The sequence below is a fragment of the Panthera tigris genome, chromosome B2 (genome assembly GCF_018350195.1).
Source record: "Panthera tigris isolate Pti1 chromosome B2, P.tigris_Pti1_mat1.1, whole genome shotgun sequence".
NCBI classification, from domain to species: Eukaryota; Metazoa; Chordata; class Mammalia; order Carnivora; family Felidae; genus Panthera; species Panthera tigris.
This window is the reverse complement of record NC_056664.1, coordinates 100,960,043-100,975,779: the sequence shown is the minus strand read 5'-3', so window position 1 is coordinate 100,975,779 and position 15,737 is coordinate 100,960,043.

The window sequence follows — 15,737 nt, the reverse complement described above, 5'->3', positions numbered from 1 at the left end:
CTCTCTCTCTCTCTCTCTTATTTCCTGTGTTCATTTGTTTTGTTTCTTAAATTCCACATAGCAATGAAATTATATGGTATTTGCCTTGCTCTGACTGAACTATTTTGCTTACCATTATATTCTCTAGCTCCATCCATGTCATTACAGATGGCAGGATTTCATTCTTTTTGTGGCTGAATAATATTCCATTATTTATGTTATATAATAGAATATATAATGAAATATATAATTATATATATATGTATATATGAATATTAGAGTAATTCAATTCTTAATTTTTTGAGGAAACTCCATATTGTTTTCCACAGTGGCCGTACCAATTTGTATACCCACAAACAATTCAACAGGATTCCTTTTCTCCATATCCTCACCAACACCTGTTGTTTCTTGTGTTTTTTATTTTAACCATTCTGATGGCTGTGAATTGATCCTGCATTGTGGTTTTGATTTGCATTTCCCTGATGATGAGTGATCTTTTCATGTGTCTGTTGGCCATCTTCCTTGGAGATGTCTTCCTTGGAGAAATGTTTGTTTATGTTTTCTATTTGTTTAATTGGCTTATTTGTTGTTTGGGTATTGAGTTGTATTGGTTCTTTCTATATTTTTGATACTAACTTTTTACTGGATATGTCATTTACAAATATCTTCTCTCATTCAGTAGGTCGCCCTTTTAGTTTTGTTGATCATTTCCTTCGCTGCAAGGGATTTTTATTTATATAGTTTATTTTTGCTTTTATTTCCCTTGCCTCAGGAGACATATATAGAAAAATGTTGCTACAGCCAATGTTAGAGAGATTGCTGCTTGTGCTCTCTTTAAAGATTTTTATAGTTTCAAGTCTCACATTTAGTTCTTTAATCCATTTTGAGTTTATTTTTGCCTATGGTAAAAGAAAGTGGTCCAGTTTCATTCTTTTGCGTATAGCTGTCCAGTTTCCCGGACATCATTTGTGGAAGAGACTGTTTTTTTTTCCCATTGTGTATTCATTCCTCCTTTTTCAAAGATTAATTGACCATATAATTACAGTTTATTTCTAGGTTTTCTTTTTTTTTAATTTATTTATTTATTGGGAGGGGCAGAGTTAGAGGGGGAGAGAGAATCAACATGCAGCTCGATCTCACGGAATCATGAAATCATAACGTGAGCCAAAATCAAGAGAAATCAAGAGTCAGACAAACTGACTAAGCCACCCAGGTGCTCCCTGGGCTTCTATGTTATTCCACTGATCTATGTGTCTATTTTTATGCCAGTACCATACTGTTATACTTAATACTATTTTGTAATACAACTTGAAGTCTGGCATTGTGATACCTCCATTTTGTTTCTTTTTTTTCAAGATTGCTTTGGCTATTCAAGGTCTTTTGTAGTTCCAGGCAAATTTTAGATTTGTTCCAATTCTCACAGTCCATATGCTTGTGGGTCTTGATGGCCATTCCCATGAAATACTGTCTAATCTCCTCCCAGGAAATAACCTACCCATCTCTGCATCTCATATTTTTCCTAATAATTTACAACATTCCATCTTTAATTACAGTTTATTGTAAACACGACTTGTATAGTGAAGGGCAGGAACTAGATTTCATTTCTTCTTGAAAACCTGACACATCCTGCAACATATAAAACTGTAAATAAATAGTCATGAGAGAAATTAATCACTCTACTTTCTGCAGCTTTGTCTTGCAGTTAAAGGCAATTTACTTTCTTAATTGTTCAGTGACTTTCTGGGTATCAGTTTTTTTCATGAAAAAAAAACATCGCATGCATATTTTATAGAAATTGGAAATATAAAAATATTAAAATTGCCTATTGTGCTTTCACCCTTGGGTAAACACCTTCAACACTCTGCACAATTACTTCTAAATGCTTTTGCTATGCCTATATGTAGCTATTTTTATAGTTGCAAATAGCATATATGTTTTTGTGATATGCTTTTTAGTTTTCTGATGTACCTTATAGATTTCCACAATTATAAAAATAAGTCATATAAATAAAAATAATAAAAAATAAAAATGTTTATTTATTTTTGAGAGAAAGAACCTGAGAGAGAGAAGGGGACAGAAGATCTGAAGCAGGCTCTTCACTGGCAGCAGCGAGCCCTGTGTGGGGCTCGAAATCATAAACCATGAGATCACAACCTGAGCTGAAGTCAGATGCTCGACTGACTGAGCCACCCAGTCTCCCCTTCCACGATTTTTTAAAGCAGCTAATCTAATACAATCTTATTAACCATAAGTGTATACAAGATCAACAATGCCTTTGATGGTCTTAAAATCTTTATTAACACTTTCAATTATTTAGAAATATTATACAGTAAGAGCAAATAAGGGCTCCGGGAAGAATAGAACTAAGATAATTGTTTATAGTCATGATTCTCTATGTGTATGATTCACGCTTATAACCTAAATGGTTTGGGAAATTCGTACGCACGTTTCTAATAATACAAAATGAGAGAAAACAACAGTTGTGGGAAAAAAGTGCGCTCTTTCATTCACTAAAAAAAAATTGCTGAACACTCAGCCCTGAATTAAATCCACAGTGAACAAGACATACCAGATGACTCTGCTTAAAGAACTTACATTCTAATTAGGGAAGAAGACAACATAGAGTTAAGCAAATAACTGAAATCAGTGCAGCTTGCAATGCCAAGAAGGAAATAACAAGGTTGCTGTCCAAGGAATAACCGGAGGGACCTACTTTCGAAAGGATCACCCGCAAAAGGGCAAGCCACAAGAGTACGGAACTAGTCCCGCCACAAAGAATAGAAAGTACCTGGTCCTGAGAGACACACATCACTCATCCTCTAGGAAAGGGCAGAAAGCTGGCCAGCATTGCTAGAGTTAGCAATAGACTGAAGAACATTTTAGAGACAGGAAGAACTTGGATCGTGATGGCCCATATATCTGATCTTAGCTACGCTACAAGAGTATATTAGATTTGTAATGCATCTAAATATAAAAGCTATTAAACTTTGCAACTTCCAACTTCTCCTACCATTTCCTTATGTGATATATGTACACTTATGAAGACAGAAGTTCTACAAGTCTGGTTACAAATGAGTACATTTTTCTAATTCAGTCATTTAGGTAGGTCATTATAAAAATATATATGCTTTTTAACTTAGGATAAAACTGAATGCATTCAATGCAATAATGCACACAGAAATGTTGATTGAGTCAGAATTGCTGTTGCTACCGAGACAAGGGTGTGAAATTCAAATATATCGGAGGAAATTTATATCAGTTGCTGCTTATTTGTGTTTTATTTTCTTTAAGAACGATAATTCAAATAAGAATCCATGGAAATGGAATAGAAGTCTGAATATTACTTCAATAAATTACTTTGTTAATTGCGTTATACCATTAACATCTCATCTTAATTCATATAGATGGTTCTGAAACATGAATTATTCATGTTAATTTTTAATCTGTAGGTTATTTCTTACCACTCAGACCCTCATTGGCTTCCTTTTGCCCTCCTGTATTTCAGCTGAGTTTCATACCTGCCTGAAGCTTAGGAAACCTGGACTTTACATGAGTGCTATGGTAGACACCTAGTTTTCACATAACATATTCTCCTCCACCTCCTTTCATCTTAATGCTATTTTTAGCCTGCATTTCCACCTACTCTTTTTCATCAATTTCCCATTTATTCAGCACATCCAGATTCATGACTTGATATTCTGGCTTCTGGCGTTTGACTTTCTGGTGGTCAGGGTGGAGAACAGCCCAGAGGCAGGAGGACCTAGGAATTTTTAAATTTTATCCTTTGAGGTTTCCTCCCCCACCCTCCAGAGCTATGTGGCTTATTCGGGGTGGGGCCAAGACGGCTATGGTGGGTAGGGGTGTGGGGATGGCCATATGTCACCTCCTTTTGGGTTGCATCCATGATGATGAGAGGGGGCTCCATGATGCCTTGGCTGAGGAAGGCTATCATCTGCACACAGTCTCTGACCAGGGAGCTGGGAGTCCAGACCACATGGGCCAGACACAGCAATGTCTTCAGCTGAGCCTCCCTCCAACTCTGCAGGTGGTTACATCACCATCAGCCCCATCTTCTCAATGACCAGATTCCAGAATTTGAGTTGTTATGGATTGTAGTTCTGCACGCCATCATGGACTTCCACATTGACCTTGGCCCTACCAGCATTCTCCTGGGACAACATAGTGTCAGGTCTAGAATTCCCCTCTTATGAATATACAAAAAAGGCAGGCATAAACTTTTTCTTCCAGGTCAGTTATTTATTAAAAATTGATACCGAGAGATGCACGTCTTCCAAAACAGAATCCGGGACCCTCCTTAGACCAACTGAATCAAACTTTCCAGGGCCAGTAATTGAAATTTGCTTTTAAAAAATACCCCTGGTATTATTTAATATTTATTTGCACTAAGATTTGGAACTCCAATTGTTTAGAGTTCATTTATTTACATTCACTTATATCTGACATCTGCCTCTTTCTATGGAGGATTTTAGATGGCTAAATTTCCTAAAAAATCAAGAAAAGTCAAAATATATGAGAAAAAAATTAATATATGGATGACTGTGGAAAGTAAACAAATATGTTTCTTTACTTAGTTTTTTTTTTTTATTTTTCTGATTGTTGGTAACTAAAAATAGGGGCATTTGCTTCAAGCTAGATTTTTTTTTAAAGAAAAGATAGGTATTACAGTTAGAACTCAAAAGATTCACATTTCTGTTTTTTAAATTTTTTTTAATGTTTATTTATTTCTGAGACAGACAGAGCATGAGCGGGGGAGGGACAGAGAGAGAGGGAGACACAGAATCCAAAGCAGGCTCCAGGCTCTGAGCTGTCAGCACAGAGCCCAACGCAGGGCTCGAACTCACGAACCGTGAGATCATGACCTGAGCTGAAGTTGGTCACTCAACCAACTAAGCCAACCAGGCACCCCAAAAGATTCACATTTCTAAATGAGCAAGAGCAAAGAAGAGAGAGACATTATAGTTCCAGAATCTCAAAAGCCTATACATAGATATAAATAGAAGAAAATCTAGACAAATATCTAAGTATAGAGAGTAAAAGTTAGCTACTAAAATTCTTTGGGCTCTGGAAATGAAAGACCACCTTCTAAGTAGTTCAGCATAGAGGTAATTCCTAGGGAAGTCTTGGGGATGCATCAGAAAATGGTCCCAGCCTTTGATATCTCCAAAGTGATGCAACAGGCACCTAAGAAACATAGCTGCCTTCAAGAGAGCTTGACCTGTGGGACAAATGGAGACTATGGTAGGCTGGATGGTGCAAGTCTGCCTCATCTAGGAGGTGGCCCAAATTTTCCAGAGGAAGTGTCCTTAGCCGGAGTTTTGAAGAAAGGACCTGCCCCACTTCTCTGTGAAAGAGATGCCGCTAGGTATATGCTTCGAAGGACTGAACAATCATCCGTTGGTGAATCTCACAAAAAAAGAACATTTGCCTCAAGCCGCCAGGTAGTTGCATACATGAAGTGAAGAATTTTTAAAAGATTATTTTACTTTTTAAAAATTCACATATCGTACTGCAGTGGAATCTGCTAATCCAAAATGTCATTCTTGTCTCAGCAACTGTGTTAGATATGATGTACTAACAACTGCAGGCAATGGCAACACTGGAATTGAAGAAGTCAGCCTATTTGAGATAAAATGGATTCAAAGCATCACTAAGACCTCAGAGTCCTAAAAACCGAGCCCCTCTGTCCGTTGGCCCCAAGGACCAGAGACTAAGGGCAGGGTCGTGCTCTTGAAGGAGACATTCTCAGCCCCAAGCCTCGTGTCCTGCTGCGGGCCCTGGAATTTTAGGCAAGGCATTTAACCTTGTATAAATTGACCTCATCCCAAAAGAAGGATAATACTTGCTGAATAGGGTTGATCAAATATATGCATACATACCACATAATGCTGTTGATGTTTTAAGACCTAACGTTAATTAAGCTATTCAATTACATTTAAAGTGTCAAAACAATCCTTGATTTTTCAAATGGCTGCCGAGCACGACCGTATACAAAAGTATATATCCTCTTAGGTAGCACTCATGTATATTCTGGGGCAAGCGTTCTAAGGGGAGTGATACTTGAACCTTTATGTTCGTATTCCCTCTTGCCCATGACATAGCATCTTTCATCACTAACACATGCAGGCTGGAAGGTGTCCTACATACTCTGTATCTCTTCTCGTACTGATGATAGTCACAAGCAGAAAAATTGAATCACTCTCCTGTAGTTTATAGTAGCTTATTTGTTTACTGCCTTCTTGGTTAATACTCCGATAACATGCAGATTTTGTGCCCCCCTTGAGCATGATTTAGCACGTTGTTTGCAGTTTAGAAGTGCTTAAGCATACTTCCCTCCCAACACCAACCCCGAACAGAGCTGCCATTGTTCAGAGTCAGCCAGAAGTGTGATGCGCTCACAACAAACAGGATTTCAAGAGCTAGAATCAATGAGTATACTCAGCATTACCACACTGCATACCCCAAAGGAATGGCAAAATGACACATGAACGGGAACTAATGGTTGATTATCTCATGGAGCATGACAAAGATTTTTCCAACAGTTGGCTGCACGGATTTGGAGGCTGTTCTTTGGGAGACACATCACATCCATCCACAGAAATTATAATTACAGCATATTCCAGGCTGAAATTATTTTAACCGGCTTTAGTGATGTATCATTTGTTTTACATTTCCTCTGAGAGTTTATACAATAGATAGCTATTGTAGGTAACTGCATATACACGTAAACACACACAGAGAGAAAAGAGAATTATAAGCAGTTTCAGATTCTGTTTTCACACCTGTCAATACATTTATCTAACACTAGCAGTTTTCCAGTCTCAGGGCCAGGACAAATTTTTGATACTGAATTTCAATGCCAGCCATTTTTTCTCTATTCTAATGGAGGTTCTTATGCTGGCACCTGTGGGGGCACACACATGCCTTCCTTAATAAGAATGGGGGCCTGAGGATTCATTAAAGCATCCTTTTTCAAAATTGCACGCGGTTTTAACATTTCACAAAACTGGGGCGCCTGGCCGGCTTAGTAAGTTAAGCGTGAAACTCTTGATTTTGGCTCAGGTCACGATCTCACAGTTCGTGATATTGAGCCCCACGTCAGCCTCTAGGCTAACAGTGCAGAACCTGTTTGGGATCCTCTCTTTTTCTCTCTCTCTCTCTTTCTCTCTGCTCCTCCCCTGCTCTCTAGATAAATCAATCAATCAATAAAAATAGAACTTGAAATCTATAAATCCACATTTCACAAAATTGCTATTGCCAGATTTATGGCTTACTTCACTGAGGCAAGCACTTTAAGAACATGTTAACTGGGAGAACATTTGCTAAGCACGTCTGACACCTCTATGGACATTATCTGCTTCATCTCCCTAAGGTTTCTAAGTCTAGGTTACATATAAATCTTTCTTTTCTAATGTTTAGGGCCACGTAAAATGATGCTGGTAGTGTTTGCTTGTCACTAAGCAATAATTTTAGAGAAAGTGAAAATCAACATAATTATAAAACACAGTTGAAGCACTTACTTAGGGGAGGGGAAGTAAAGGTTACTGTATACCCTGTTATTTTAGCTGCTAATTTTCTAGCATTTCCTTTCTGCCCCCAGCTAGCTTAACAATTAGTTTCAGCCTCTCATTGTCACAGGAAAAAAAATACTAGTCTCTCCCTGTAGTGAGAATTTTATTTTCTTTTTCTACCTAATCTGAAAGATCTAATCCTCAGGGGTTAAGCAATAGTTTTCTGTAAGCTGATGATTCTAATCCTCAACTGATCCCTACTTTTATGGGGCAATGTGGGCAAATCACAAGTTTCAAGTTCTTCTTTTATGAAGTAATTTTAGTAACTCTTTGGGCTTAGATATATCTTGAACTCTAATAGATTTGTAAAATATACAATGTATATGTTATACAAATCCATAAGTTATATATATATATAAATATATAAATATATATATAAATATATAAAAAATATAAATATAAAAATATATTTTTATATTTATAAATATAAATATAAATAATATATATATAAATATATATATAAATTTATAAATATATATTTATATATATATTCCAATTATATATAAATAAGTTCCACATACAGCCTCAAATTTGTTAACATACATGAATTATTACAATTTTGAATAATATTGTTACTAGCCCTCTTTTAAAAGTACTTTTCCATTTTGGAAATATATTAAACCTTATGACAAAAGTTTCATAAAAGAGAAAAAAAGAATTCCTCATAATTTAAACTGACTGCTATTGTCATTTTGATGTTTCTCTAGCCGAAGAATAACACTTAGATCTCGGTATGTCTCCAGGTTGTGTTTATTCTTCCCTACCTGCATCTGCATTTCCTAAAATTTTAGCCCAATTTCAATTTCTGAAGCTTTCCCAACTTATCTTTGAAGTCATTCAGAAGATCTCGCAAATATCCCCAAACTCAGAACTTGGGTAACCAGCAGGGATCCCATAGACTCAGTGGTTCCTGCTCTGATCTATGCTGTCGTGCTGCTTTAAAGATACCCCATTCCCTCCCCACCATGACTCTATTACCATTGAGCCTGCTCTGAGGCTACCAATAACTGAAGCAGAATATAGCATCATTGTACAGCTGACGATGCCACCCCCTATTGCTGTCAGTTTCTGGTACCAACCTTGCTGAATTCACTCATGCTGGCTTGCATTTTCAGTCTCCCAGAGATTTTTATAAGACGGCTAGGATTTTAGATTCTTCTTTCCAGATTAAGCATAAATCCATAAAAATGGGGCCAGAAAATAATAGTGTTGGTGATGATCCTGGTGACCGTGGTCATCATCACCGTGTGTATTATACTCTAAAGTATAGCCCTCACTGTACCTTGGCCCATGGTCTTTGAACCTCTTTGCCAATTTAGAGAATTTGTTGACAGGTTGTCTTTCACAAGAGAAAAGGCCTACTGGACCTGTAAAGTAAGACCAACTTAGGTTTATGCTATGGCACCGATATGGGTATATTTCCCTCTGTTCTGTTGTCTTCCACTCAGGAGTACCATATGGACTGCGCCTAGAGCTAAGAATACCGAAGTAAATAAATCAGTTATAGCTCTCCTCATATGGAGCTTAGAGTCTATTAGGTAGAGGAGAGACAGACGGTAGACGAATGTTTGCAGTATTAATGACTATTATAAAAAGTAAATTATAGGCTGTGATGTGAGGCCGGAGAAAGTGAATCTAATGTCAGGCAAGGATGTCAAACTGGCATAGTGTGTGTGTGTGTGTGTGTGTGTGTGTGCGCGCGCGTGTGCACAGGTACTGGCCTATGTCCCTATTGTGTCCCAGGTGTGACTAGTCCATTGTATCATATGAAATGGCTTCACACATTTATATTGCCTACTTGGTCCCAAGACAACTTGGAGTTTGTGAGTAAAAGAAGATATCCCAGATGTAAGACTTAAAAAAATGAGATGGAATTCGTCATAAAAGATGGGTGCGGGATGTTGGAAAAGAGCATTTTAGTAAAAAGACCTGTATATACAACAAATAAATATATTGTTAACGACAACAGCAATAATAACAACCATTTTTATGTCACAGGAACCATTCTAAGTAGTTTATATTTATTATGTCATTTAATCTTATATCAACAACATCAAGAAAATTCTATTCTAATCCATCTTTTTGTAGATGAAGAAACTGAGATTTAGAGATAAAGTAATGTTGCAAAGTTTACCAAGTCATCCAATGGTCAATTTAAGATATGAATCCATTTTTGTCAACTTTAAAACATAAAACCTTAACTGCTATGTGAGCATTGTTTTAAACTGTGGGTCCTGATCCATTAAAGTGTCATGAAAGTAATTTAATAAATCAATTGCCTAGAACTTTTCTTTTTTGGTAAATACAATAGAAAAAAGATAGAAAATATTACAGCATGTCATAGCTAAAATGGATGTGTTATTTGTTAAAAATTTTGTGTCATTAAAATGCATGTATGAGCATAAATTATTATAATGTGAAATCTAATTTTATTTTTTTGGGTCAAAAATATTTGAAAAAGAAAGCATTAATCTATAATGACTCTCCAGCTCTAAAACAGGAAAATAAAACAATGCTCAGTATGATAGTTGCATAGAGAGCGAGGGGAAGATTATTAGGAGGATTATTAGTGAAGCAGGTCGAATGATAGAAGATTTTTCTGTGCTACAAATTTGAACTTAATTTAAGGGTATTGAAAAACTACTAAGGATTTAATTAAGAGAGTGATATGGTATGTATTTTTCAAAGATCATTTGGAATAAATTAAGACAAGAAAATCCCAGAGATATCGGTCAGGAGAATATTGTGATTCTCCAGGGAAACAAAAATGAGAGCTTGGATAAAGACGTGGCAATAAATGTGGAGAAAACTGGAAACAGATTAGTGGTATTTGGGGGAAAGAATTGACAAAACAAGTACGTGATTTTTCTCCCTTGCTTTTATTTGTATACTATTAATAAGAGTCTAGATCTAATTTTTAACCTGCCTGTTTAAGTTTAATTTTCATTGTGAACATTATTTGATATAATTATAAAATGTTATTTAAAATTATTTTTAATATGTGATATTAAACTGTTAGCTACAATTTTCATAATAAAAGTAATAAATACTAGCTTTTGAGCTAAAATCTACACTAAAAGTTTTCTGCAGCAAAAAAAAAAAATAGAAATCCACCGTAAAGAAAAATAATTGCATAAATATTTCTTTTAACTATATACACATTATCCCTCTCAGACTAGAAGCTTTATGAAGGTATAATGTTTCTCTGCATTATACAAAAATTATATAAACCTAGTGTTCATGGGTGCAAATATTTTTGAATGGATACACCATAAATCATGTAATCAGAAGTCAAGATTATAATTCTGTCTGGTTGTACTTTATATTACATTAACTTTAATTTTATTTAAATTGATTTTTCTAAAACGAAAAGCAGCAAAGCAACAAAAAAAGAGAGAGAAAGTAAAGGAGAGAAGGAGGAAAGAAGGGAGGAAGGGAAGAAGTTGTTTTGTAAATCTATTATTTTAAACCAAAAAAAAGAAAGTTGGCACGGGAACTTCATGAAAGAATTGTTTTGTTTTGTTTCGTTTTGTTTGCAGATTACCTTTGCTTATATGCAAAGAGCAATTTATATTCCTTTAAAAATTTGGTTACTATGTTTTACCCAAAATAATTAAGAGAGAAAAAAAAGACTACACAGTCTCTCCAATCAGGATAACATTACCTATGTCATAGTCTTGCAGTGAAGATTTGGGTATGTTTATCCTTGTAAACCAGTGGGTACATAATAAGCATTATGTAGGCGTTTGGAAAAGGAAGGAAGGAAGATAGGGAGGGAGGATGGTCATTCAGCAATAGTTCTATTTCAAGAAATGCTTTCAAGAAAAAAAATGCATGCCATTTTAAGTTTGTTTACTTAAAGCGTGTATTAACAATTGGAAAGGACTGATTGGTATCATTTTGCATCCACAGTTAGGAAGATGTTTTTGTACAAGAGACTGATGGAAGAATGTTGGCGCCTGCTTCATCATTCTTAAAGAATAAGCCAGCACCTGTTATCACTATAGGCAACAGTGCTTTACCAGCCATTTCGCATGCTGATAATTGATCCTGAAGATTCTGACACCCAGAATACAGTCTACATGCCTTGAATGGCCCTTAAGTACCTGGAGGGTTGACTAAATCAAATATTTTGAATTACAAAATTATTATATGCATGAAATGATCAAGTTTAGCACATTAATTATGACTATGCATAAGGGACCCATCTTTATTTCTCTAAATTATTACAGAAACAAGGAAACAATTTTCTCTTTTTTAATCTATATCACAAAGTAATCATACTAAACTGAAGACAAAGTAGAGAACTTGTTCAACAAAAAATAATTTTTGGATATGAGTCTGAATAGTAGTAACTAGTTTAAGGCAGGCTAACAGCTTTAATATTGAAGGATGAGAACAAGTAAATAAGTACATCTATAAGTACATATATATATTTATATAGACCCACATATGTGCACATATACATATTTATGTGAATTTAAGTTAGTATTAATCACTCTTCATTTTGCATTAGTCTGGACACACATATAATTCTATTTGATTTTCACAATTATACACAAATTAATAATAAAAGTCATCATTTATTGAGTGGTAAAACCGTTACCAGGCATTTTACTAGAAATTTCCAATATATTCTTACCTCATTATTTATTAAAATAATTCAGTAATGTAGGCATTATTATTTCCATTTTAAAGGTGAGATAAAGAAACAGAAATAGTGATGCTTGGTAAATTAGAACCATGTATATAAGCTTCTCACCTTAATGTTAAAATATCCTGTGATATAGCATCAAAGTGGACGTGCGTTTCCCAGGCAGAGCTATTTGAAAACCTAAATTTATTGTCATTTCGTAACAATTTACTCCTGTTGATGAGGATGAAACTATTACTTTATTGCATTTTATTTGCACTTTGTAATTATACTACATATATCATATTATTTCTTGCAGCTCTGTTCTCTACTTTTTTGTGCTAAGTAATGGGCTACACTTTTACTTTTAGGGATCAAATAAGCTGCCCAATATAATGATGTTTCTGTCTGTGTATATGTTGCCTCGCTAAATAGACTTTAACTTCACTGTGGGCAGAGACCGTTAGCTATATGACGAACTCTATAGTATCTTGGTCAATACAAAGTGCAGAGGTATTCATTTAATATCCATTGTCTCGTAAGTTTGTTTGTTAAGAACATTACCAAAGATATGTAATAATCTACCAACTGCCCAGTCCTTTAACATGAAAAACTTGGTAACTTTGAGGTATGTTTATTTCCTTAGAGTAAATCTCTCTTCCTTTCAATGTTTATATTGTTTTTCTGCTCCAAGATCATGCAAGACTAATAGTAATATTTTAAATATCCATTAGCTTACCAAGCAAACTTCATGTAGACCATAGAATTGTTGATTTCTTATTCCCTTAACACACTTCTCCAGCCAAGTGCCAAATGATACAGATAAAATATGTAAATAAAGAAACTTTGTATAAAATATGCACCAAAAATATTGCATTTCATGGCATTATTAGAAAGAATAAAAATTACCACTCTGCAGTTGGAAAAATTCTTTACCTGATAAAGAACTATTTATCACCAAGAATTTTTTAAAGTTGCATAATATAAGATTGGCTAAGCAGAAATAATACTTTTAATGAATAGTAGAACCTTGTTCACATGTGTTCACGACTATAATAGAGATATGATTTAAACATTTTCATTTGGTTGAGAGACCATACAGCATATTTTTCTCAATTCAAGGAAAGTACAAAGTCAACAACTCATGTTACTAGAAATGAATGTCAACTTTAAATAAATAAGAAGTACAATATAAAAGAATTTACTTTGAGACTAACTTTCATTTTTGTATCGCTCTGAAATTTCAGAGACTTTCTGATGATGAATAGGCCCTTTAAGACACTGCTGCCTCTTCTAGAATGTTAAATGCTTGGACATGACCCGAAATAGTCCACATACCTGTAAACTGAGAACAAGATTCATCATACACTAGGAATGCAAGAAAATGAAGCCCAGGGAAGGAAAACACATATGGCATTTCACATGACAGATCATGAGGCTAAATTGCTCTTTATATTTAAAGTTAAGAGAAAAATCCAAAGCTTATAAAATCAAAAGCCCTGAAACAACAATAAAAGCCACCAAGAGCTTCTCAAGCCTCTCCCAATTCTGATATTGAATCAGTTCAAATGGAGACTATGAATATGTGATTAGCTAATCCTTGAATCAAATTTCACTTCTATGTAGCTCAAACTCTAAATACAGAAGGGGAAAGGAAAGAAGAGGGAACAAGCTAAATTTTAACAGGATGCACAATGAAAGAACTTACCAAAACGAAAATCGTGACTCTATGGATTATTCATGAAAAAATAAGGCAATTATGCACAAACACATATGTACACGTGCACATATTGTCTCAGTCTTTCTCTTTTTCTAATTAGCAGCATGATGAATCTTAGGACTATTTGAACGACATAGCTTTCAGGCAAATGAATTCAAGGGCAAAGCATTACTGCCTCAACCTCGGAACACCTATTTTAAGTGCTGATATTTTTTTCCCTATTGTTTGTTTTAGGGACTATTATAGAGGGTTGGGTTTGGTAGAAATATGAACTTCAGGTGAAACTTTACTGTTATAAATTGTGTTCAGCATATCAATTTCCACGACTGAAATTCAAGCTTACTCTGATGTCGGTCTTTCTGCAAAAGGCCATTTACAAAATTTAACTGGATCTACTCTATCTTCCTGGATGTAATTAAACATATAAAAGGCAAAAATCTCCTCTTGAAGAACTGGATTGCTTGTTTCATTTTTCAAAGGAATTTCAGAAGAAAGATATTAATTTTTATCCTTAAAAGTGTGCTTAAAATATTTTGTTCTAATGTATGAGAGGAAATGACTTATGTGTCTTTCTTACCCCTCCCTATATTTATGAGTGGTAATAGAAATTACATAAAATCTCAAAAGAATCATTCAAACCTTAGCCTGTTATGAATTACAATTTCTTTTTTTATGTAAGAATATAATAATATTGCAGTTTGATTATTCAATATAGAATTGCTAATTATATACTTTCTCTGGGGAGCTACAAAGAAGGAAACATTTATTCTGCCAATAAAGACCAAAATAACAAAGTGGAATAAATTCCACAATTCTTTTTTTTTTTTCAAACATTCGCTTACTGTGTCTTTTGAATTCTATCCCATAATTTCCCCTCAAATTAACTTCACCCCTGCATTTCATGCATTTGTTCATTCACAGAACACGTTTTTGCATGTCTCCCATGTTTCATGTGCTAGACTGTGCTCTGAGAGCACCAAGATTAAAACAGGTTAGAGACCTCACTCCAAAGAACTTCCAGTAATTAGCCGGAGACATTCAGGAGCTGGCAATAATAATATAATTGGGCAAGTGTCCATGGCACAGGCTCACAGTTACAAAATTTCTGAAGGCACCTGACTGGATCCAAAGAAAAGGTAATATTCAAAGAGAGTATTCAATGACAAGTGTTAATTTAAGTGGGTTGACAAGATCAGTAAAGATGTAGGTAAAGAGAACACTATCTGAAAATACAGACAGCATGACTCACTTAGGAAACTACAAGACTTTCTGCAAAACTGGGTAAGAATTACAATCTCTTGAGGCTGTATAAGAGATCAAAATAAAAATGTCTCAATAGGACAAAGCATAAGCGTCCCCATTTTCCTACTAGCTGTCCAATGAGGACTGCTCTCAGGTTCTGGTCATGTGGCTCCCTCCTTCGTCCCTCTCATTTTGAGTTTCTGGTTATCAATCTCAGACCTCTAGACCCAGGTCTCACAGAATTACACCCAGGCCACCCGGATAATCCTCCTTTTTAAAAATCAACTGTGCCATGGAACATCCCTAATCATAGGGTGAAATCCCTCATATGCAGGGAATCTTCTAGAGTATCCTAGAATTCTGCCTACCACACTGGTTAACCAGTAAAATATTGCATGGGACCTTCTACTCACTTTCTCTTCCCTGCCTGCTGCCAGATACAGCTAACCGATAGGGGACTCTGAGGCCTTGAGAGATAGTGGGGCCACCAGATGAAAGGGACATAGGTCCTGGAATGAACATAACCACCGTTTACTCTTCCCAACCCCCACCGTCTTGCATTGTTCTGGGAAGT